At 45.5% G+C, this 23818-nt stretch overlaps 1 long non-coding RNA gene across 2 annotated transcripts; it reads left to right on the forward strand.

Annotated features, from left to right (window-relative positions):
- Nucleotides 1-247: 247 nt before the first annotated feature.
- On the forward strand, nt 248-23162 carry LOC142870508 (uncharacterized). Of its 2 annotated transcripts, none has more exons than XR_012918860.1 (4): nt 248-430; nt 20354-20397; nt 21439-21554; nt 22534-23162. It is a non-coding gene; the product is annotated as an uncharacterized LOC142870508 (long non-coding RNA). The 2 variants fall into 2 exon arrangements; XR_012918861.1 differs by lacking the exon at nt 248-430 and adding an exon at nt 6280-6379.
- Nucleotides 23163-23818: the final 656 nt, after the last annotated feature.

The following is a 23818-nucleotide window of genomic DNA, read 5'->3' on the forward strand; positions in this document are numbered from 1 at the left end:
AAGAAGTGATTTCTAATGACTTCTCTTCCTTGTCCAGGGCTCTTTGGGGAAAATAAGACGCACGGGGTCAGAGGGAGGGTAGCCCAGCAGGCGGGTGTCCCAGCTGGGGATGCTCCAGGAGGGCCTGGCACGGGCCTGACAGGCACCCCTGTCCAAGTCGCCTGTGCTCGGCCCTGAGAGGGCGGGAGGAAGGGCGGGGTGCTGCCCAGGCTCAGCTCTCCCCCTTCCCCTGAAAACTTTTGTTGTTATCTGACCTGAGAGAATACCCTTTAAAGAGACTCCTGAGATCCAAAGACAGTCCTTTATCTGCAAACCAGAGACCTTCCTTGGGCACCTGCCAGCAGCAGAGATCAGAGCCGGCCAGAGGGAGGATGGCCAGAGGTCCAACGTCCGTCTTCCTTGAGTCCCAGATGTGAGCTGAGCCTTCCAGGTAGGGGCCAAGAGGTTTGGGTTTGCCATGTCCCCACATGGCTTTTGACTGCAGAGCTCAATGGCTGTGCAGCCTGCAAACCCACTGCCAGGGTGAACTCTCTTCCAAGCTCGGGCTGGCTTGGGGCCGAGGGTTCCACGCGGGGAGCCGCAGCCTGCAGACCACAGAATGGATGCTGTGCGCGCACACGGGTGAGTCAGGCGTTGCCGGCATGAAGAGTTTTCAACATTTCTCCCCTGTGCAAGTCCGCCGCGAATGCTGTGTGGACCCTGCCCACATTTTCTCAGTCACTAGCATTTATTTCTCTGGGCTTAGAAAGTCAACTCTCTTAGGCCTGCCTGGTGTTTGAAGTGAGACAGGATTTCCGGAACACCTGAAATTTGGAAGTCGGTAGAGGAATGTGACGAGGGAGCCGAAGCCTTTTGTCACTTTCGTGCACTTAGACAGACATTGAAGACACTGTTTTATGTCCTGAGTTTTCCAATTGCATGCGAACTCTCTTCTTCATAATTTTTTTGGAATGTGTGTTTACTTCAGGCCTGGATTCCTTGCCCAGCTTTCTTTAGATTGGCTCTGGAAACCACAGCACAGGGAAATTAGCGCTGTTATTTTCCAAAGCCTGCCATGGACACATGGACAGGGGCATGTTTTCTGACCTCAGAGGGAAGTTGAAAGATCCTCCCTCCGTTTCTTGAATCCTCTCCTGTTACCCAGGGGAACAAGGTTGGCTGCCATCTCTAAGGTCTCTACAGATCCAATGAGGGAAACAAAGTGGGCTCGATTTCTGCAGAGGACACAGATTTGGATGTGTACAAATCTCTAAAGGCCAAACTGGGAATAAGAAAATATCAGGGCTCAGGGCTGGCCAGGGTGATGGGCTGTTAACTGTCACTGGAACCAGGCTAGGTGGAGTCCCTTGAGATTTTCCTGAGGGCACTATGTCCCCAAATTCCACTTTTTGCCTTGTCTCAGAGAGTCTGGCTTGGTAGCCAAGAACAATTTTCTAGGACTGAAATGCCCCCTTCCTTTCTGCCCTTCTCCCTTCAGTTTTAAACCTTGTTTCTACTTCATGGCCCACTGAGCTTTTCATTTTAAAAACAAAGCCCTATTAAGAATAAAAAAACAAAACTTCTGCTGGTTGTCATGTGTGCTTCCAGAAATAGTGCCCAACTGCTATTTAAGACCCTGAAGTCAGAATTTCCAAGGAAGCATCTGGGGTGGGATTGAGGGGGGGATGGGTGCCTGGCAGTGGCCTGGGTGGTTGCTCTGTCCCACATATGGGACCACATGCTCCCTGGGGAGTTAGACTGCCTCTTTCTCCGGGTCCCATCTGGCTAGTCTGTTAGCTGAGCAGCCCCCAGAGGATGCAGAGAAAGATTTGGCCCTAAACTGACCCAGATATCAGCCACTTCCGCTGACTGCTAAGAAAATCGGGGATCTGGTGTAGCCCAGAGGTTAAGAGCAAGAGCTTTGCAGTCAGACCCACCTCTATACTTCTTAGCTGTGTGACCTCAGACAAGTTCTTTCACATCTGCACCCTTCTAAGTCCTTGTCTGTAAATGGGGGCTAATAATATCTGCCCTATAAGGTTGCCATAGTGGCTAATGAAATAACACAGAGGAAATGCTTAGCAGAGGCCTGGCCCATAGTAAGCACTCAATACATGGTAGCTGTTAGCACATGTAAATTTATCTGTAGTGATGCTTCTTTCTGGATATGCACCAATCTCTGTAAACAGAACAGACAATTGCTGACTTATCTGTGTCACTTCTAGACTGTAAATGTCTTGTACAGTTTATTTCCAGTGTCTATCCTAATGCCTGGGACCAAGGAGAGTCTCACTAAACATTAGTTAGATAAATTGAGAAATGGACAAATTCAGTAGGGGGGAAGGGAGGCAACTCACAGGTGAATCTGTAAGTGCTTCTCTGGAGGGGAGTGTGGACACTACTATGGTGAAGACACACCAGGCCCTCATTTTGCACAAACCCCTGTGAATAGGCCTGCTGGAGTTGTGTGCTGCAGAGCCCAAGTGGCCCTAGGTGGCAGCTCTGGACACCACTAGCTTTGAGGAGGACCTAGATTCCTTGACATTGGGATTTACCTTCCAAAGAGTGATTCATTTTCAAATGGCCTGAAAGAAATGCAGGAGGTGGGAAGATTAAGAGCAATTCAGATGTCTTCTCTGGAGATGGAACTGCAGAAGGTCCGGTCCTAGGAGATTCCGAGGAGTCCAGGGCTGTGCTGGAGCTGCTCATATCATCTCATGAGAGTGAGGCACCAGGGAAAATGGCATATGCTGCAAACCCAGGCTCCCTCCCTCACCCTCTGCCCCAAGAGCTGGTTGTTACATATTTATAGCACACCACTGACTTTGACTGGAGGCCAAAAATACCCACAAGAAATAAAAGAGAGGATGGTAGGGAAGAGGATAAAAAGAAATCCTGGGGAATGTGTCTGGGCCTATGCAAACATCGCTGGGGAGATGGAATTTGCTTGCAGAATGCAATGTGAAAAGGGTTCTCAGGCCCAAGCTGGTGAGAATGGCTCTATTTTTAGTTTTTAGTGCTCTAGCACAGAGATTTGCCAACAACACTTTCTGGGGCCAACCCTGCCTTGAGAGAAAGGGATTGCCTTGGGGCTGAGGCTGCTAGAGTTTCCCAGAAGCATTGTGGTGTAGAAAGGGTTGGAACATCCCTGGGATATCACACCTGAGCCTGGACAGGTCAATGTTGTTGCACCTGGGCCTGGACAGGTCATGCTGTTGCACCTGGGCCTGGACAGCTCATGATGTTGCACCTGGGCCTGGACAGGTCATGCTGTTGCACCTGGGCCTGGACAGCTCATGATGTTGCACCTGGGGCTGGACAGCTCATGATGTTGCACCTGGGGCTGGACAGGTCATGCTGTTGCACCTGGATCTGGATAGCTCATGCTGTTGCACCTGGGGCTAGATAGCTCATGCTATTGCACCTGGGGCTAGATAGCTCATGCTATTGCACCTGGGGCTGGAAAGGTCGTGCTGTTGCACCTGGGCCTGGACAGGTCACGCTGTTGCACCTGGACCTGGACAAGTCATGCTATTGCACCTGGGGCTGGACAGTGCATGCTGTTGCACCTGGACCTGGACAGCTCATGCTATTGCACCTGGGGCTGGAGAGGTCATGCTATCGCACCTGGCCTCCACACCTCTTTTTGCTCTGCTAACCCTTCCTTTCCTCTTTAAGCATTTGAGGCAAATTTCAATAGGTAATACACATATAATAATTTAAATTTTATTTAGCACACAGTCTGGCACATAGTGAACACATTAAAAAGAAATTTAAAAACACCCTAAAAAGAAATTTAAAACACCCTAATGTTAACTGAGGGTTTAGGTATGCCGTGCACAAATTGCTTTACATATGTTATCTCATTTAAGTCTAAGAACTGTGTGAATCAAATACTGTTATTCTGTTCCCTTTGAATGAAAGAGGCTCCTGAGACACAGAGAGGCGTTTACTGGAATTGAAGACCCTTGAAGCAGATGCAGGTCTTTCTGTGTCCAGAGCTCCCATGTTTAGCTGCTGTGCTACAAATACCAATGAGAGAAAAGAGGAAGATACACTGGGCTTTTTCTAATTAGCTTTTGCTAAACTGTGCTGTCTCTGAATGGACCTGCTGTGAGGCATTGTTTTACTTTTGGGGGACTTCGGAACCCTCTGGCACGAGTGGGGCACACTGTAACAGCCCATCCTAATCTGAGTTTTAAAGAATATCCACTGACCTGGGCTCCGGACCCCAGCCTCCCTCCTGTCCCTCATCTCGAAATCTTACATTTGTTCATCCAGCTACTCATTACAGCTGGCTTGTTCCTGGGAAAGATATACACTGTATCCCAGAGAGAGAGAGAGAGAGAGAGAGAGAGAGAGAGAGAGAGAGAGAGAGAGAGAGAGAATAATAACAATAAGAAACCCAACTCCTAAGCCACATGTTTCACTTTGTTGCTTGTTAATTTTAACAAGGCAGCTGGTGGTTTGGACAGAGAGCTTGCTTTTTCTATTAACCACAGATTTTCCTCTCTGTGGATTTCCTGTTTGTAATTTCAGAGGTAAAGAGTCTTGGTTGAGGCAAGCCAGAATCATTCCACCTAACAGGAGCGCTCTAAGAACGTAGGCAAAGGGAGCCTCTCACTGGGGCAGACGTGGTCCTTCCAAACAAGAATTTTTATAGCACACTGCTCATGGTCCAGGACTCTCCTATGCTCAGCATGGGAGACACAGCAGAGGTTAAGATGACCAACACCCCCAAGGAGTGTTCAGTCTAGTAGTGGGGATTAGATGTGTCCCAAGAGTTATAAAAATGTGCTAAGAACTCTAAGAGTGGCACAGGCTGTGGCTGGAATGCAGAGGAAATAGCAGCTGCTGTACCTGCAAAGTCTTCATGGAAGAAGTCAGATTTGCATTGGCCTTTGAGGGGCAGGCAGGTGTTTTTATTTGTTGTTTTGCTTTTGTTTCTTTTTACAAGCAGGAACCAGGGGAAGGGAGTTCTGAGCAGCAGTTGGCTCTGTTAAGCTAGGTCCAGAGGTGAGAAGCTGTGAAAAGAATAACTCTGCTGGTTAGACCAGAGAAGAGAAAATGGGAGAGCAAAGACAAGGCTATAAATTCATACGGGAGCCAGATGAGGGGGCATGTATAGTTATATAGGAGTTTAGATTGTGTTAGAGGCAAATGATAGTCACTGGAGATTATTGAGTGCTAGAGGGATGTATTCAGAACTGGGTTTTAGGAAGGTTCCTGGTCAGTGGCCACTAGAATGTGGAGGCTGGGGATCATGTCGTTTGGAGTGCACTTGGGGAGTGAGCTCAGTGGGTATGCAGAGGAATTGAGGGAAAAAGACAATTTGGGGGAGGCTGGGAGTAGCTGAGGTGACTCTGAGGTTTTGAACCAGGGTGAGTTGGGGGAATATTGACACAAGAATGGAAATGAGGAGCAAGGAGGGTTCCTCATCCATGTTGAGGAACAGACTTCTTGACAAGCTGAGTTTGAGGTATTGGTGGGTCATTGAGGTGAAAAGATTCAACCACCAGCTAGGAATGCGAGTCTGGTTGGGAAGAGAGCTCAGGACCAGGGAATGGGTTTAGACTTCTCTGGGTGGAGGCGAAGCAGAAATTCTGAAAGAGGAAAACAATCTTAGAAGGCAACACAGAAGGAGAGATTGGAGAGTGAAGAAGAGAATCAAGAGAGTTTAGGGCTCCAAAGCCAAGGGAAGAGCATTTGAACAAGATGCAGTCAGTGGGCTAGAAGCTGCAAACAGGAGAAGGAGGGTGAGAGATGGGGGGAGACGATTGGATTTTACAAGTGGGAAGAAATTGATGACAAGCTCAAAGATAGAAGATTCAGTAGGGCAGTGGCTTCAGAAGTCATCACATTGAGGCACCTGTGGAAGGTTCAGAAATGTTGCCTGCAGTTTCTTTACTTGTAAATTCATTCAACATTCAATAGTTCCCTCCATGGTTTTGCTTTTCCCAGTTTCAGTTACCCATGGTCAACCACGGTCTGAAAATAGTAAAAGGATAGTTCCAGAAGTAAACAACTCCTCAGTTTTAAGTTTCACTCTGTTCTGAGTAGTGTGATGAGATCTTGCGCCATACTGCTCCATCCCGCTCCATCCCACCTGGGACGTGAGTCATCCCTTGGTTAGCAAATCCAGGCTGACTACACAGCTCGCCTGGTGGTCACTTAGTAGCTGGCTCCGTGATCAGCTCAACGTTTGTGGCATCATAGTGCTTCTGTTCAAGTCACCCTTATATTACTTCATAATGGCCCCAAAGTGCAGGAGTGGTGATGCAGACATATTTGGATATGCCAAAGAGAAGCCATAAATTGCTTCCTTTAAGAGAAAAGGTGAAAGCTCTTGACTTAATAAGGAAAGAAAAAAAATCACAGCCTGAGGTTGCTGAGATCTACGGTAAGTGCGAATCTTTTATCTGTGAAAGCTTAAAGAAGGAAAAAGAAATTTGGGCTAGTTTTGCTGTCATACCTCAAACTGCAAAAGTTATGGCCGTAGTATGTGATACACGCTCAGTTAAGATGGAAAAGGCATTCAATTTGTGGGTAGCAGACATGAACAGAAACATGTTCTGATTGAAGGTAGCATGTTGCTCCAGAAAGCATTGAGCCTATGTGCAGACTTCAGCAAGGGATCCCCGGAAACGAGTGACCCCAAGCCATTTACTGTAAGTAAGGGATGGTTATGCAGATTGAGGACTGAAAAATATAAAAATGACAGGAGAGGCCATGTCTGCTGATGAAGAAGTGGCCGCCACATTTCCAGCTGAGTTCGACTTGGTTAAGAAGACAGGATACCACCCAATGCAAGCCTTTAATTGTGATAAAACCGGGCTTCTGGAAGAAAATTCCCAATTGAACCTATATTTCTAAAAGTGCGAAGGTGGCACCAGGGCGTAGAGCACGCAGGACAGATAACCGTGGTGCTGTGTGGCAGTGCAGCAGGGCATATGATAAAGCTGGGCATAGTGCACAGAGTGAAGGACACACACACTTTCAAAAACAAAATAAAAAATTACCCGCCTGTGTTCTGGCAACATAATCAGAAAGCTTGGATGATGGCTATCTTGTTTGTGGAATGGTTCCATCAAGGCTTCATCCTTGAAGTAACCAAATACTTGGAGCAGAAAGGGTTGGCATTAAAACACTTATTAATTAATAACAGGCAATGCACCTGGCCATCCTGAATCTGTTTTCTGTGAAAATGAAGATGTTGAGGCTGCATCTTGAACTCCCAATACAACTTCACTGCTTCAGTCCCTTGACCAGGGCATCACTGGGTTTGCCAAAGCCACATAAACCCGCCTGGTATTTGATTGCATCTGATCAGGAATTGATGCAGACTCTGCTCTGGACGTAATTCAGTGCTGGAATCATGCACTACTGCTGATGCATGAACATCAATCAAAGCTGCAATGGATGAATTAAAATCAGAAACTATAAATGTCTGCTGGAAGAACTTAGGGAGTGAAGTCGTGAATTATTTTTAAGGCATCCTGGGGATTGATGGAGAACTTAGGAAAATCACTCTGCAGCAAGACAAGTTGGTGGAGAAGGATTTGCTGATGTGCTTGATGAAGAAGTGGAAGAACATATTGAAGGCCATTGAGAAGTGTTAACAAATGAGGGATTGAAGAACTTACTGAGTCATCTACAGAGGAAGAGGAAGAAGAAACTGAAGCAGAACCAGCAATGTGGACATTGCTGAAATATGCTGACATGTTTTGAATTGCATAGAGGTTAAAGGACAAAGTTATGGAATACAATCCTGGGATGGAATGCAGGATTAAAGTCATCCATGTGGTCACCAAAGGATTACCACGTCTGCAGCAACATTTTGAAGAATTGAAAAGAAAGATAAACCACAACTTCCAATTATAATGTTCTTCCCAATTGTTTTAGCAAAAAATCTTCAACTACCAGGGACCCCAACCATTGGCATCATCTGCTCTTGGAATCCAGTCATTGACATCATCATGGCTGGATGATCCAGCATCATGCAAGGCAGATGATCCTCCTTCTGACGTCTCATCAGAAGGCTGATAGAAGCCTAATGGTACACCAGGATTTCCCTCACTTCATGTCATCAAATAGGCATTTAATCATCTCACATCATCACAAGAAGGGTGAGTACAGTATAACATGTTGAGAGGGACAGACTACGTCCACATAACTTTTATTACATTGTATTGTCATGATTGTTCTATTTTATTATTAGTTATTGTTAGTTTCTTACTATGCTTTTTAAATAAATTAAACTTTATCATAAGTATGTATATATAGGAAAAATACAGCGTATATAGGGTTTGGTTCTATCAGTGCTTTCAGGCATCCACTGGGAATCTTGGAATATATCCCCTGCACACAAGGGGGGATCACTGTATATCTTCTGAGCCTCTAGTGTGTTCTAGGCACTGAATTAAGAAAGCACTATGGATACAACAAGGAATAAGATGGAGACATTTCTTTCTTCCATAGAGCTTGCAACTCAATAGAGGAAACAGCCATTACACCCATAATTACTAGAAGATTACTCATTGCATTATGACATCTTAGTCTGGGGATCAGGAAAGGCTTCCTTGAGGAAGTGTTTCTGACTTCCCTCTGCTTCTCAAGTCTGCTTTTGATGGTCACTTTAATCAATCTTTCTGGGCTTAAAACTTTCGGCAGAAAGAAACTCTTGGCCCTCTTGTTTGCCCCCCTCCTCATTCCTACAGGGGCGCCTGTGCTCATGTCCCAGACCAGTGGTGAAGATAGAATAGTATTGTTTCTCGTCTGAAGAAACACAGCTCATGTGTTTCCCAGGAAGGGAGCATTAATCTACGCTGGCGATGCGGCGCCCCCACTACTGCCAGCCTGTCAAGAAGTATGACATGATGGTAACCTCATCAGAACAAGGCTCGTGTTCTCCACAGGGCGAAAAATACTAAAGGAAGGTCATTAACTCAATAGTTCTTTAAGGTTTGAGATTCTTCCTTCAGGTTTTATACTTCACATGATCTTGACATTTACACACTTCACTGTGTTAAATCGGTAGTGTCTTTTCTGGGAGCTTACAGAGGGCAGAGCTTCGGGAAGGAAGCTAAGAAAGACAGGGCATGACCAAAGGACCTCACGGCCAGACTGGAAGGCAGACATCCCTTGCTCTTTGTCCCCCTCGTTCCTTTTTCCTCTCTCCTTTCTTCTTTCTCTCTCTCCCCGTTCAGTAACATTTCAGGATCAAGCCACAGGAGCTTACTTGTTTCAGTTAGTTGCATTTTCATTCCTAAACATCTCTGGGCATATATCTGTACCTGTTATATCTATCTACAACAGCTTTGACATTTTTAAATGAAGAAAATGATAAGGTTGGCTTCCTCCGAAGGCTTCTCCCTATTCTAAGGACAAAGATGAATGTTTTCTGAGAAAACTCACTTTGGTTCCCATTACAGTTTTCCACACAGAGAAAAATGACTCCACACGAAACCACACGCGTTATATGTCTAGCCCTGTGTGACCCGACACCCTCCATGCTAATTGTTTCCATCCTTAACTAGACCTCAGTGTTTATTTGAAACCATTATTCCTCCTCCCCCAGCTTCCCTGTCCTGCTTGCTCTTGGAGCCACTTTCCTTTATTTGTCTCCTTTCTTGCAGTGTCCTCCATTCCTTTCCTTGCAGCCTGGCATTTTCAGTCTTAACCAAGCTCCCAAGTTGTCCTAGTTCAGGTGAAGTCGCTTCTAAGGCACATTTTTCTCCATTCACTTTTTTTGGAGTTTTTAAGCATCCCTGACTTTATACAGGAAATCAGTACACATGTACTCTGTGTTTATGTGCAAGACGCTGTGGTGGGTGTCTCGGAGCAAAGAACACTTGGTTTCTATCTGCAAGGAGCTTGCAGGGTGTTCAGGGAGAAAACATAGGTGCATGGGAGGCTTCCCCCCAAACCCCAAAACAAGACAAAACCCAAACCAAAAAACCAATGGCGGAGCCGTTTGTCAAATTCCTATGTGCATTTGTCACAGCTGTGCCCTCATTCATCTGATTCCTTTACCCAACCGTGAGTTCTCCTCGAGCGCGGGGAATTCCATCTCTTTAAGGTTCACTTACCTCTCAGTGTTCCCAGTCACAAATCCAGGAAAACCTTTACTGAGTGTCTCTATTTGTCAGACACTTGTGTCAGTCCAGGTGGCAGTGGCCAGGAAGGCCAGGTCAGATGGCCAAACTGTTACAGGATGTCAGAAAAAGAGGAAAGAGACCCTTCTATGTGGGCGGGGTTAAGGAGGGGCCTGTGGGGTGGTCACTGGGAATGCGCAGCGCTGGGTTACGTGGGTGGGAGGGGCTGCTGGGCTTCCCAGGCGACAGGAACAGGAGCGTGGCTCCAGGTTGTGTAACAGACGGCCTAGGGAGTGAGTAGAAGAGTCTGGCTAAGGTGGAAGGCTTGTGTTGGCACCGGGGCGTCGGAAGGTGAGGCTGGACGGCGGGCTTGTGTGCTAGAGAAGCTTCCTGGCTGCTCACCGCACTTGCGCCTGGCGCCCGCTTTCCCACCTGCTTTTAAGCAGTTTGTTTCCTCCTGGCCCCTTTCATCCATTTTGCTCTCCTTAAGGACTGCGGCTGGATTTCTGCAGGCATATCGGATTGCACCTTATAATAGTAATAGAATGTTTGGATACTGTACCTTGCTGTGTTCTTAGCGAAAACATCTGGCTCACCTCTGCATAAACCTGTCTGCTCGCAAGTGCCTGGAGCCTCCGTGTTTACAGAAGGATCTGGACTGCTTTACGTATTTGCAAATCTCTGCTTCAGTTCGCACACGGAAAGTTCCAGTCAGCCAGTATCTCTCAGCTAAAATTCATAAAATCGTGTAATGTCAGAGCTGGAAGGGATTTCGAAAGCCCCTTCCCCAACCCCTGCATGGCACAGGTGATGAAACTGAGACCCACAGAGGGTCGTCCTTTGTCAACGTCCACACTGCTGACTTGATTATTCATCATCAATTCACACTTTTGTTCTTTCACTCAGTAAAACATTTTAGAAGGGCCTAAAAGGGCCACATAGTGGAACAAATATGAATAAAGTATGAGGAATAGACTAAGGGAACTCACATGCTAGCGGGACAGATTTAGAAGATTGTTACGGCCCACGTACATGCTGTAATTGTGATCTGAACAAAGTGGGGAACAAGGCCTTGGGGAGCCGGGGAAGACTTTACAGAGGAGCTTTCCCACCTGCTTTTAAGGTTGGTAGAAGTGGGTCTTAATGGATGAGTGAGGGTCCTCCAGGCAGGGCTGAAGCCAGGATGCTCCAGGCAAGGAGAAGAGCAAAGCAACCCAGAAATCATGGAAGGGGATTTGGGACCTAGTAACGGTTAGAGACACATTGTGGTTTGAGGGTCCTTGGCCAGGAAGATGGAAGTTAAGGCCACAGAGGAAGGTAGGGGTCATACTGTGGCCTGCTAAGGCAACAATGAGTTGCTAGAGGTCTGTAGTCAGGAAGTGACTGATCTTATTGTTTTTCTTAGTACAGTCACATCTATGGCATTGTGGCAGATGACACAGAGTGTGAACCGGCTGGTGGTAGAGAGACTAATAAGATCAATACTAAAAATAAATCCTGCTAAAGTCCTGGATTATCCTGGTGGTAATGGATTTGCAGAAGGGGACCTGATTTGGAACTTGGTAATTAGTTGGTTCTGGGGATGAGAGAGGAGGAGGGGAGGAGGACGACTAACGTTTTTAGGTCTATGCCCTGGTTGGGAGGATGCCGTCAGGTTAGGGGCTGCAGACGGAGGAGTGGATGTGAGCGGAGGGGGAAGGAGGAGAACGGGAGGTGTCCTTCCAAGAGAAGAGAGGCGGCAGGCTGGAGACTGGAGTCTAGTATTGGGATCCAGGTGTTATCGCTTCAGTAGCAGATGTGTCAGGGCCAAAACCCCAAGTGAAACATACGATCCCCAGCTCCACACTCTAATCCGCGTGGACGTGCTGCTCCCGCCCTTCCTCGGTCTGGATTCCAGTTCTTACTGGGTTCCCACTCGAGTGGAGGGAGTGGACTCAAAGCCGCCTCTCACTGTGGTCAAGACCAAGGAGGCTTTGTTGTTGGCTTTTTTTTTTCTCAAGTCATTTCCCAGGACTGATGTTACTCCAGGACTCCAGGGGAGGGCCTGTCAGATGGAGTTTATTTATTTAATGAAAAGAACTTCATAATTTGGTTTTGTTTCCTCTTGCTTCTTTATTTTTCTTTCTACCCCCTTCTCCTTCCCTGGGCTTTGCAGGCGGGAAGTGGGTCAGCAGCTTGGCCAAAACGTTCTTGAGTATTTAATTCTTCAGCTGTTTTACAAGCCTGCCTGGTTTATGCAGCTAATCTCTCTTCTGCTTGTCCTGGAGGAGTGTGTGGGATGTGAGCGTGTGTGTCGGGGTGTGCAAGGGCCGGGATGGCCGTGGGCAGGGGCCTGTTCAGTCAAGAGAACTGGAAGCACAGCATAGCCTGCAGCGCCTGCCTGTTGATTCCTTATCGCTCCAGACTTTTCGCTGGGTCTGTTTCTGTGTACACGCTCTTTGTGCTTTCTTGCTCAGTCTGGGAGCTTGGAGACGGGGTTTGAAGACTCTTTGAAGAGGGTAGAGAGACATGGCCCCAAGGGTTGGCCATCTGTGGGCATCCTTGTGTCCGGAGGGGGCACATTTTATCTACGTTGGACAATAGCAGTGTGCTCGGGAGTGACAGTCATTCCCAGTCTGCTGCCTTCTTCCTCGGAAAGACACTGACTGCTAAGGAATTTCCTGCTGACCCGAATCTCCAACTCCCTACTGCCCTTTTCCTGGAAGGACCGTCACCCACCCAGACAGAGCATCCCTCTGTATTCCCAGCCTGATGACATCCTTCTCTACCAGCCTGTCAGGCTAAACATTGCAAGTGGAACTTTTTAAAGGGACTCTATATCAAGGGACAATGGAAAGAGTGCAGAAGTCAGGACTGGGCTTTGGAATTCAGGAAAACGTGGGTGGTGCAGGCCTGTTTCTCCCTGTCAGAAAACAGGATGACTCTGTGAGTCTGAAAGTGCCTAAGTGTCTTGGATTTCATCTTGCATCCCTAATGAATCGAAAGCAGGAGCAGCATGGCTTTTGATGCTTATTAGGTGCTAGGCACCGTGTGAAGGCTCATGCTCATCATTTAATTAAATTTGACAAAGCCGTCAAGGATAGGCATTATTATTATCATCATTATTATTTTACATTCTACAAATGAGGAAGCCGAGGGCAGATGAGTTAAATACCGTGTCCGAGATGGTTCCCAGCGCAGAGTGGAGACTGGGTTCCCTCGGCCCCACGCTGCTGCACGGTGTGATTTTCATAGCGTTTTCTCCTGCACTCACGTGTCAGATTCCTCACCACAACGTTAGGTCAGGCAAGGTATGATTATCCCCATTTGACAAACACGGAAACTGTGGCTACGAAAGGTTAAGTGACTTGGCCAGAGCCATATAGCTAATGAGCAGAAGCAGATTTAGATCTGGGTTCTGAGTTCAGACTTTCCCCTACTTCTCTCAGCGGCCTGCACTTTCTTGTCACTGCTGTGCTCAGTCTTATTCCCAGGTCTTGTTTTCCAAAGGGTGGAAAATTCCCTTGTTTTAATCTCCAATCCTAAAGTGTAACTTAAAGAGCCCCAGGGAAAACAAATCAACTGCAGCGCTTTTTTGTCGAGGCTACAAAATCTACCCCAGAGTTAATAGGACAGTTATTATATATAAAATACTAACCTGATTAAAAACATATTTATTGAGGATTAGCAATTCTGTAACAGCCATAAATCTCCTTCATGGTCATTAAAATTTTAAAGTATGTTTCCAATAACAATGCAATTATTTATATAATAATTGCCCAAGTAACACAGAATTAAATGTGTGTTTGGAGTGTATGGACGGATTTCAATCTGTAGCCCTCACATAGAGAGCCTGGCATCGCGGGGTGGGACCACGGGAACAATGAAGGCCTCTTTAAAAACAGGGAGAGTGAGCAGGAGCATGAGGAAAGTCAGCAAGGCCCCCATCCTCCCACCCCTGCGCCCCAGACCCGCCTGGGCCTCGGGTGTTTTCGTTGACTTTTCACATGGTGTTCATGCCAAGTATTTTCACTGTGTTTCCAGATGTATCTAAAGTATTTCCTGGGCGAGAGTCAAAGCAGAGCAGAGAGTCGGTGCCAGCAGATCGGGCCACGGCAGGCCAGCCTATGTGGCTTGCCATCCCTTGCCTTGCCCCGGCCAGCTCATGGGATTGCCGCGGCAGTGATGTAAATAAGAGGGATTACATAATGGTATCGCTTTGTGGCAACAAGGTTTAACAACCCCTGTGGAATTGTTGGCATTTTAGTGACAGTTTTACTGTCACTGTGATTTTTAGGGACACTATTTACCATACACTGGGATGGAATTGATGGCAAAATGAGCAGTTCCACAGATGGTGTTTCCTGCACCAGATCTGACTGCGTGGTCTTACCCACACACTCCCACATGTTGCATTGGTTATTTGTTCATTTACCCATTAAGCAAATATTTATTGAGTGCCAGGCACTTGGGTAGGCATTATAAGTGGGTAGAATAAGCCACCCCTGCTGGTATGATTCCAGGGTATGGGAAAAGACCCTGAACTAAACTGGTCCCATCTACTTGTTTCACTTATTCTTTTATGCCACAAATATTTATTGAATACTTATTGTATACCAAGAACTAGTCTAGATGCTGGGCCTAGAGCAGGAAATAAAACAAAGTTGTTGTCCTCATGGAGCTTATATTCTTGATGTCTGAAATTAGTTCATAGAAGGATGAAATGTTGCAATTGCACAGCAAGAAATAAGACTTGCAAAGGTACCCATATTGGACATTATTCTCTTTTTGGGAAAATGCCTTTCTTCTCCTCTTAGAAGCTTATCAGACCTAGGTGAGAATCAGGTTCTAATACACTAATGCATATTAACTTTCTAAAATATGCATCTGTAAGTAACTTCTTTTTACTAAATGAAGATGATAAGAAAAAGGACACACTGCTTCAGTTCACAGAGTTAAGCAAACCTATAAATAACCAAACATCTAGCTGCTTTCTCTATGTGAAAGGTAATGTTTTTATATAGAGTAAAACTATCTCTATTTGCAGATGACATGATCTTGTATATAGATAATTTTAAGGTATGCACAAAAAACTATTAGAAATCATAAATGAGTTTAGCAAGTTGGCAGGATGCAAAATAAAAATATATTTTATACACCAGCAATGAATGATCCAAAAATATATAAAATATATTTTATACACTAGTGATGAATGATCTAAAAATGAAGTTAAGAAAATAATTCCATTTACAACAGAATCAAAAGGAATAAAATAATTGCAAAGATGTGGAAAGAACCCAAGTGCCAATCAGTGCATGAGTAGATTAATAAAATGTAGTATATGTATACTGTGGAGTGCTACTCAGCCATTAAAAAAATGGTGAACTAATATCTTTTGTGACAATCTGTGTGGAACTAGAGACCATTTTTCTAAGTGGAGTATCACAAGAATGGAAAAACAAACAGTACATGTACTCAGTACTAAATTGGAACTAACTGATCAATACTTATGTGCAAATATGGAAGTAAAACTCAATGGAAATCAAGCAGATGGGAGAGGGGTAGAGGGGATGGGTAAATTCACACCTAAGGAGTATAATGCACACTATCTGGGTTATGGGCACACTTATAACCTTGACTCAAACTGTATGAAAGCAAATTATGTAACCAAAATGTTTGTACCCCCATAATATTCTGAAATTAAAAAGAATAAAATACTTAGGCATAAATTTAACAAAAGAAGTATAAGACTTGCACATCAAAAGCTACAAAACATTGTTGAAAGAAGTTGAACAATACATAAATAAATGAAAAGACATCTTGTGTTCCCGAATTGGAAGACTTAATACAACTAAGTCCTAATAAGATGGCATACTCCGCAAGTTGGTCTACAGAGTCAATGTAATCCCTATCAAAATCCCAGTTGCCTTTATATGTATAATATATGTGTGTGTGTGTTTGTGTGTGTGTGTGTGTGTGTGTATGTATATGTATATATAGATCAAAGGAATAGAATTCAGAGTCCAGAGATAAACTCTTACATTTATGTCCAAGAATGCCAAGATAATTCAGTGGGGAATGAATAATCTCTTCAACAAATTGTGCTGAGGCAACCTGATGTCCAGATACAAGAGAATGAATTTAGATCCATACCTTATAACATATACAACAAATTAACTCAAAATGGATCATAGGCCTAAATACAAGAGCTAAAGCTATAAAATTCTCAAAGAAAACAAATATTTTTTTGACCTTAGATTAGACAATGGTTTCTTAGATATAATACCAAAACCATAATCAACCAAAGAAAAATTAAATAAATTGGATTTTATCAAAATTACAAACTTCTGTACTTCAAAAGACACCATCCAAGAAGTGAAAAGACAATTCACAGAATGGGAGAATAGATTTGCAAATTATGTATCTGATGAGGATATAGTATGCAAAATATATTTAGAACTCAATAAGAAGAAAAGTAGCCCAATTAGAAAATGGGCAAAGGATTTGAACAGACTTTTCTCTAAAGAAGATATACAAATGGGCAGTAAATACAGAAAAAGATGCTCAACATCATTAATTATTAGGGAAAAGCAAATCAAAACCACAATGGGATCTCACTTCATTCCCAGTGGGATAACTGGAATAAAAACGTCAGACAATTGTGTTAGTAAGGATGTGGAGAAATTGTCTCATGTCTTGGTATCAGGAATGCAAACTTGTGCAGCCACTTTGGAAAACAGCCTGACAGTTCCTCAAAAAGTGAAACATATAATTACTATATGACCCAGCAATTCTGCTCCTAGGCATATACCCAAGAAAACTGAAAGCATGTTTCCATATAAAAATGTGTATACAAATGTTCATAGCAGTGTTATTCATAATAGCCAAAAAGTGGAATAAACCCAAGTATTCATAAATTGATGAATGGATCAACAAAATGTAGTATATCCATATAATGAAATATTATTCAGTCATGAAATAGAATGAAGTACTGATAGATGCTACAACATGGATTACTTTGAAAGATATGAAATGTCCGGAACAGGCAAATCCATAGAGACAGAAAGTTGATTAGTGGTTTTCAGGGGTTGGGGGAAGGAGGAATTGGGGAATGACTGCTAATAGATGCAGGGTTTCTTTCTGGGGTGATGAAAACATTCTGGAATTAGATAGTGGTGATAGTTGTATGACTTTGTATATATAGTAAAAACCATTGAGGTGTACACTTAAAGTGTAAATTTTATGGTGTGTGAATTATATCTCACTAGAAAAATATTTAGGGAGAAAACTTGAAATGCAAATACCTTGAAGAGAAGTTATAAACATGATATTTTACCTGCCACAGTACCTGGGACAGTAGGTGCTCTCTAGTAGGAGCTCAACATAAATTTGTTGAATAAATGAATGAATAATCAAATTACTGTCCCAGGACTCAGGAAATCCTTCTGAAGAGGGAAGCCACCAAGGGAGAAGCCCGAGGGACCTGCTCACGGTACACAGCAGAGGGGAGGCGCAGGCGGGCGGAGAGCGGTAACTAAGAGATTTACTCGCGGCTGTCTCCGCACACTCCTCTCACCTCCTTTCTCTGACCTGGTTTGGTTTTGCCCCCTGGCGAATCTCTAGTGCCTGGAAGCCAGTAGGCTCTCGGTGAAGACTCGTTTAATGGTGAAAACCTCAAGAACTTGTCTTGGGACTTCTTGGTAATTCTGGAGGAGATGAGCCTTGAGAAAAGGCAGAGCCCAGGTAGGGCTACCGGAGTTACCTTTTGAAACAGGTTCCTTCTTTGGGACAGGAAAGTTAAGCCTCCGCCCCGCGGGCCCCCTGCACAGCTGGGTACAAGGCCAGGGCACGTCCCCTTCCTTGTTCTCCCACTGCGTGGTCTGGTGCTACGCCAGCCCATGGGAAGGAAGGGGTGTTTCTGGAACGCAGAGCCTGCCGTCATGAGCAGACTTGCTCTGCCCGACGTGAAGGAAGATCTATGGGTGTGTCCTGCCTGTAGGCCGTGTGGTCAGCACAGCTGGCCAAGCACTGCTGAGGGGCTTTATGACAATATCCGCAGTGAGCTAAGGATCGTGCTCAGTCAGTGGTACACATATTTATGTACGGCTTCAGGTTTGTGTGTGTTATTATTATTTTTTTAGAGACAGAGTCTTGCTCTGTTGCCCAGGCTAGAGTGCCATGATATGTGTGTTATTAAAGAAGGTATAAAATTTATAAAAGACAGACACACATTGATGTGTATGAGAGGAGCATGTATTCATTTATAACTCCTTATTTATCTTTAAGAATATCTTTAATAAATTTGTTGGAATAATGTAAGAAGTACTGGACTTTTTTCATCCTGCTGTGTCTCTAATTGAGGGTCTTTGGACATGTGGCCTGACCTCTCTCACCTGCAGAAGTTCCGAGTTTCATTTCTGGCTCTTGGGTTTGCCTTTTTCCACATACTTGATGGCGGGGATAAGGAGCAAGGAACATTAGAGCTGAAGTCTTTCTGGTAGTTATTCCCAAATAAAATCAAGATGCAATGAAGATAAAATTATCTTACTAAATCAAAAGGTAATAATAATGTTAAATTTTACTCTGCTGCAAACTAAAGCATATCTGGGCTCAGAAAAGAGGCACTGAAGAAAAGCCTTTAATTTAACTGGGGAGCAGGTGAGCCACTCCTTCTGCAGCCATGTGCCACGTGCAGTTTTGGTTTACATGCTCTTTGTCTCACAAGTTCTAAAATAATGTGGCAATAGGTCCCATATGGCAGGCATTGTACTGGTATCATATCATTTAATTTTCATAGCAGTCTTATGAGGTAGGTACTACTAGTATTATTTTTCTTTTATCAATGAAGAAACTGAGGCACAGAAAAATTAAGCAACTTGCTGAAGGCCAATAGTTGACAGACGACAGAGATGGGTTTCAAATCCAGGCATCATTCCCAGCACTCTTATTTTATTTTATTTTTTTTATTTCGGCATATTATGGGGGTACAGATTTTAAGGTTTCAATAAAATCCCAGCACTCTTAACTACTAGACGACACTGCTTCCTGCTTTATGCTTCTAGACATGAATTCATGAACTGAACATGTCATGTACATCACTCCCAACACTATAGAGTAAGAAGAAGGGTAAGAGTAGGGAGTGGTTTATCATTGATGAGGGATTTGAACCATATCGTGGCTTTGCAAGAGGATTCCTTTTGGTGAGTCAGATGGCCCAGCTACAGCTGGCCCAGCCATCAAGATGGGCTTTGCAAAGCCCAGAACAGGATTCAGATTCCACCTCTGTGTCTTTCTTAGTTGATGACAAGCTACAGCGGCCATCTTCAGAGTCTTGGTCTTCTGTAGTGGTCTACTCCTCTGTTCTTATTTGGTTGCTGGGCACAGAAAAAATAAACAGAGAAAGTATGGTAAGGAGTCCTTCTACAGGTGGAGCCAATGGGTGCTTTAGGGGGACTGCTCTCTTGCTCTGTCTGCCACTCAAAGGCAGGGCTATGCCCAGTGACTTGGGGTAGCTGGTCTGAGGGAGGTTTAGGTTGATCCCTGTTCTCCATGGGTAGGTTCCTGGGCTTTGATTTATGACTGTGGTCCCCAACCCCCAGGCCATAGAGAGGTACCTACCTGTCTGTGGCCTGTTAGGAAACAGGCTGCACAGCAGAAGGTGAGCAACGGGTGAGTGAGCGAAGTTTCATCTGTATTTACAGCTGCTCCCCATGGCTTGCATCACCGTCTGAGCTCTGCCTCCTGTCAGATCAGCAGCAGCATTAGATTCTCAGAGGAGCTTGAACCCTACTGTGAACTGCACATGCGAGGGATCCAGGTTGCGCTCCTTATGAGAATCGAATGCCTGATGACCTGAGGTGGGGCTGAGGCCATGATGCTAGTGCTGGGGAGCAGCTGCAAATACAGATTTGCATTAGCAGAGAAGTTTGACTTTGCATGATAAACGTAACGTGTTTAAGTCGGCCCCAAACCATCCCCTCCCCACCCCTTGCCACCGTCCATGGAAAAATTGTCTTCCACGAAACTGGTCCCTGCCAGATGCTAAAAAGGTTGGGGACCACTGGTTTATGAGCAATAAATTCTTCCATGAAGTTTGTCTTTTCATTTTATTGCAAAATTTTCCTCATAAAGTCCTTCTCCGGGCCATCAAAACTGTCCCAAACTCTTGGGAACTGTATTCCATCTCCTTGCCCTGTGGTCCTCCTCCCCACCCTATGTGTCCTTTTCTCCATTCCAGTCTGTCTCCCTCTCCAGTCACCCTACCCTCAGTTTATGATCCTAAGAAGCTTTTTTTTCCCTAGCGTTTTTGAAGACTCTGCTTCATCCTCTAGGAACTGCTTTACAGGTAAGTTAAGACACCTCTCCATTATCCCTAACACGAAGAATGGAAGTCTGTGTGTTGACATGGACTATCACCTAGTCAAACCTACCTCTCAACATCAGGATTGTCTTTACAATGGCTATGTCAAACAGTCATCTTGTGGCTGTTTAAACACCCCAGTGACTTGCAACAGCCAGTTCAACTTTCAGATAATTCTGTTAGAAACTTTTTTTTGTGATAGCAGAAATGCAAGATGCACCCACTAGTCCCACTTCTGCTCTTACCCATGTGACAAATCTTTAAGAATCTGAAGATTTTTTTCATGGCTTTTGCCCCATTTATTCACACCAAGACATTATCCACTTTCATTATTGAAGCTTCATGTTTTGTTCTTTCAATGATTGCTTATGAAGGGCGACACCTGGGAGTGAAGCAGGGGGGTCTAACAGCACTGAGGAGGACATGGCTTCTGTGTTCCGTGTTCTCATGACACAGACTAAGAATATGATAGTGTTTTTTTTGTTTGTTTGGTAGCCGCATCCCTATGGTAAACTTTTGGGAAATTAAATCTTTAAGTGTTTCTCACCAATGTTGCTATTTAGACAAAGTTCCCTGTGATCTAACAACAGGATAATGAGAAGAATGAGGGTAGGTCCTCTTTCCCACTGAGCGGCATTCTCTGCCTGAGCCATGGCGACCTGTGCTGTGTAATGACCGGCCAGGCGTGTGAGGGCTTCGAGCCATGTGCTGCCGTGTGGTTGACTGAACTACTTGACGAAGGAGCCCGAGTGGACCCTTGGCCGAGGTCGAGGGATCAGGTGACAGAAAACAGGCTGCTGCTTCATCAGATATTTAGCAGGATGAGACCCAGTTACTTGAACTGAGGGTGAAAATCAGGGTGGAACTTGTCAGAGAAGCCAGAGAAAGAATATCCGCAGTTAGGAATGAGTGGAATTCAGTGGCTGTATTTTCATTTGTTGATAGGAGGGAAAGAAAGTTAAACATAGTGTCTCCTCTCTGAGCTTGTGTTGTCTAACCTGTGAGCATTTAATGTACAATTGACAGACCCGGATACATTTCATCCCTGAACTGAAGACATTTGTGTTGCATCAGAAGAAATGTCTCGAGTCTTCTCGGCTGATATTATAGCACACTGCTGAGAAACTACAGGGGGAAGAAAGGTACGGCTGTACTCCTGGAGATTGCTTCTTGAAGTTTCCTCCAAGTTGGGGAGACCCTGCTTACTTCCTAGGATCCTATGGGCATGCCCGTGACCAGAGATTTAGGGGCGTTGTTAGTCAAAGCTCAAACCAGGAAGGGCACCACCTCGTGACCTCGGGACAGGAGGTGCTCTGATGCTAGTGGGGGTGCAGTGGAGGCTGCAGTCTGCTCGGGTCAGCCGAAGTGGGAAAAGCACTGGCGAGAGAGAGAAAAGGGCAATGTCTTTTCTTCTCAGCGGCTCCCTCTCCTCCACTTGCCTCTTTCTGGTCTCCCGGTTGCCTCGTCCTGCTATTGGAGTGGACGAGCTGGGGGTCCCACACCAGGGTTTGATGTCACTGGGGAAGAGGGCTGGGAAGAGGTGGCCCTGGAGTTTCCCTAGATGTCAGCCTTCAGAGTCTGGACAGGGCTTCCTAAACTGGGCCTGAGGGCTGGTGGCCCAGCTCGCTGGGGTGGAGTCTTAGGAACACCTTTGTCCTGAGAACATCCCTGCTTTGGTCATTTAGAAACTTAGCAGGGATGGTCCCTGGCCAGGGTCTCAGAGATCTCACCATCTCTCATCTTTACTGGTAAAGTCTGGCTCTGGAACCTTCTTTCAGGTCACCTAGGGACCTGTGTTCCCAGCACAGTGGCTGGCACCTACTAGGCACTAAATCAGTATGAGCTATTATCACAACTAAAAGCCAGATCCATTTCCTCAGATAGGGTTGGCCATTCTCAAACACGCTGCATCTGAAAGACCTGGAAGGATGTGGGGTTGCGTGAATCACCAGGGAGGAGCTATGTGGAAACTGATTTTGCTGTTCTTGCTCCTGGCAGACAGCTAAGCACCAAACGGCTTCCTGAACTCCCCTAGAGCGTCAGCAAAGGCCCTGGGAAAAGCACTAGGGACCTGCCTGTCCCTTGCTATGTTCGACAGCAAACCCTGCTTTCCTCCGCCAGGAACAGCCACCACCGACAGTGACGGTGACGGTGACGGTGCTCCCTCTGCCAGATCGCAGCTTCCCTGCGGAGTCAGGCGGGATGGGAAAGGCAGTGCCAGCCGCGCCCGGCTCCACCGCAGACATATCCCGGCCGATGTGTGTCAGAAGCAGTGAACGATGTCAAATTCCACACAAACTACGGCCCAGGAGCAGCACAGCAGCCCCGAGCTTTACTGTTGTGCCCAAACTTCTGTCTATTATGTGGAAAGCAGAGCACCGAATAGTTCTAGAACAGAACTCAGAGCTGTCGGGGCTGGGGACAGGGCTGGGGGAGGGGCTAAGCCCCCCCTCCCCCAACCATCGACCAGTCCTGTGACTTTGAGGCTCAAAAGAGGCAATAACCGCACAACAGTGGGAATGTACTTAATATCACTGAACTCTATACTTAAAAATGGTTAAAATGGTAAATCTCATAGTCTGTATTTTATCACAACTAGGAAAAAAAAAAAAAAACCACAGCTGCCAACAAGGATGGCAAAGTACTAAATAAAACAACTGCAATGACAAAAGTGGCAATAATTTGCCCCCAGCTCTTAGGTGCAAGCAGCATACTGGGGAGTAAAACAGCCCCCGGTCCTGGGGAGGTGGAGGACCGGGGCCGGCGTGGGGTCAGTGTGTGTGGCGCGTGACCCCTGTGAAGGTCCCCGGCGTACACTGTAATCACTAGGGCTCCGCCCAGGCCTCTGACCGCGCTTCCTGCCAGCATCATCCCTAGGACCTACGGCGTGCCTTTCCTCGCCAGAACGCGCCCCTCCACCTTTCCTCCAAGTGTCCCACCCAGGACCCCAGGACCCCAGCTGCCAGCACCCACGGTGCCCTGCACCCTCAAGGCTGGGGGCTCACATCTGGCACCCTCCTTCTCATCAGTTAAGACAGTATGATATTTTCAAAGGAACTTTACCAAAAACTAACAGGAATAGATGAGGAAATCGTGACCAAAAGTACAAATTGCATAAGCCGAAAGCAGCTCTCCTTCATTGAACACACACCATGTATTGACACTTGTCATGAAACTCAGTGTTAGACGTATGTCATTTTTAATCCTTGCAACATTCCGAAAGGAGATTCCCACTGTGCTTTTTTATAATCAAAGAAACTGCTGTGCAGAGGTCTTAGGCACACAGCAAGGCCAAACCAAGACTCAAACCCAGGTCTGACTGGCTCCAAAGTCTTCATTTACTGTTTCCTCCCTCCTGCTCCTAGATTTCACATCTGCAGGACGTTCGGATCATAGAAACAGCAGA

This window comes from Microcebus murinus, chromosome 4, assembly GCF_040939455.1.
Source record: "Microcebus murinus isolate Inina chromosome 4, M.murinus_Inina_mat1.0, whole genome shotgun sequence".
Lineage (NCBI taxonomy): Eukaryota > Metazoa > Chordata > Mammalia > Primates > Cheirogaleidae > Microcebus > Microcebus murinus.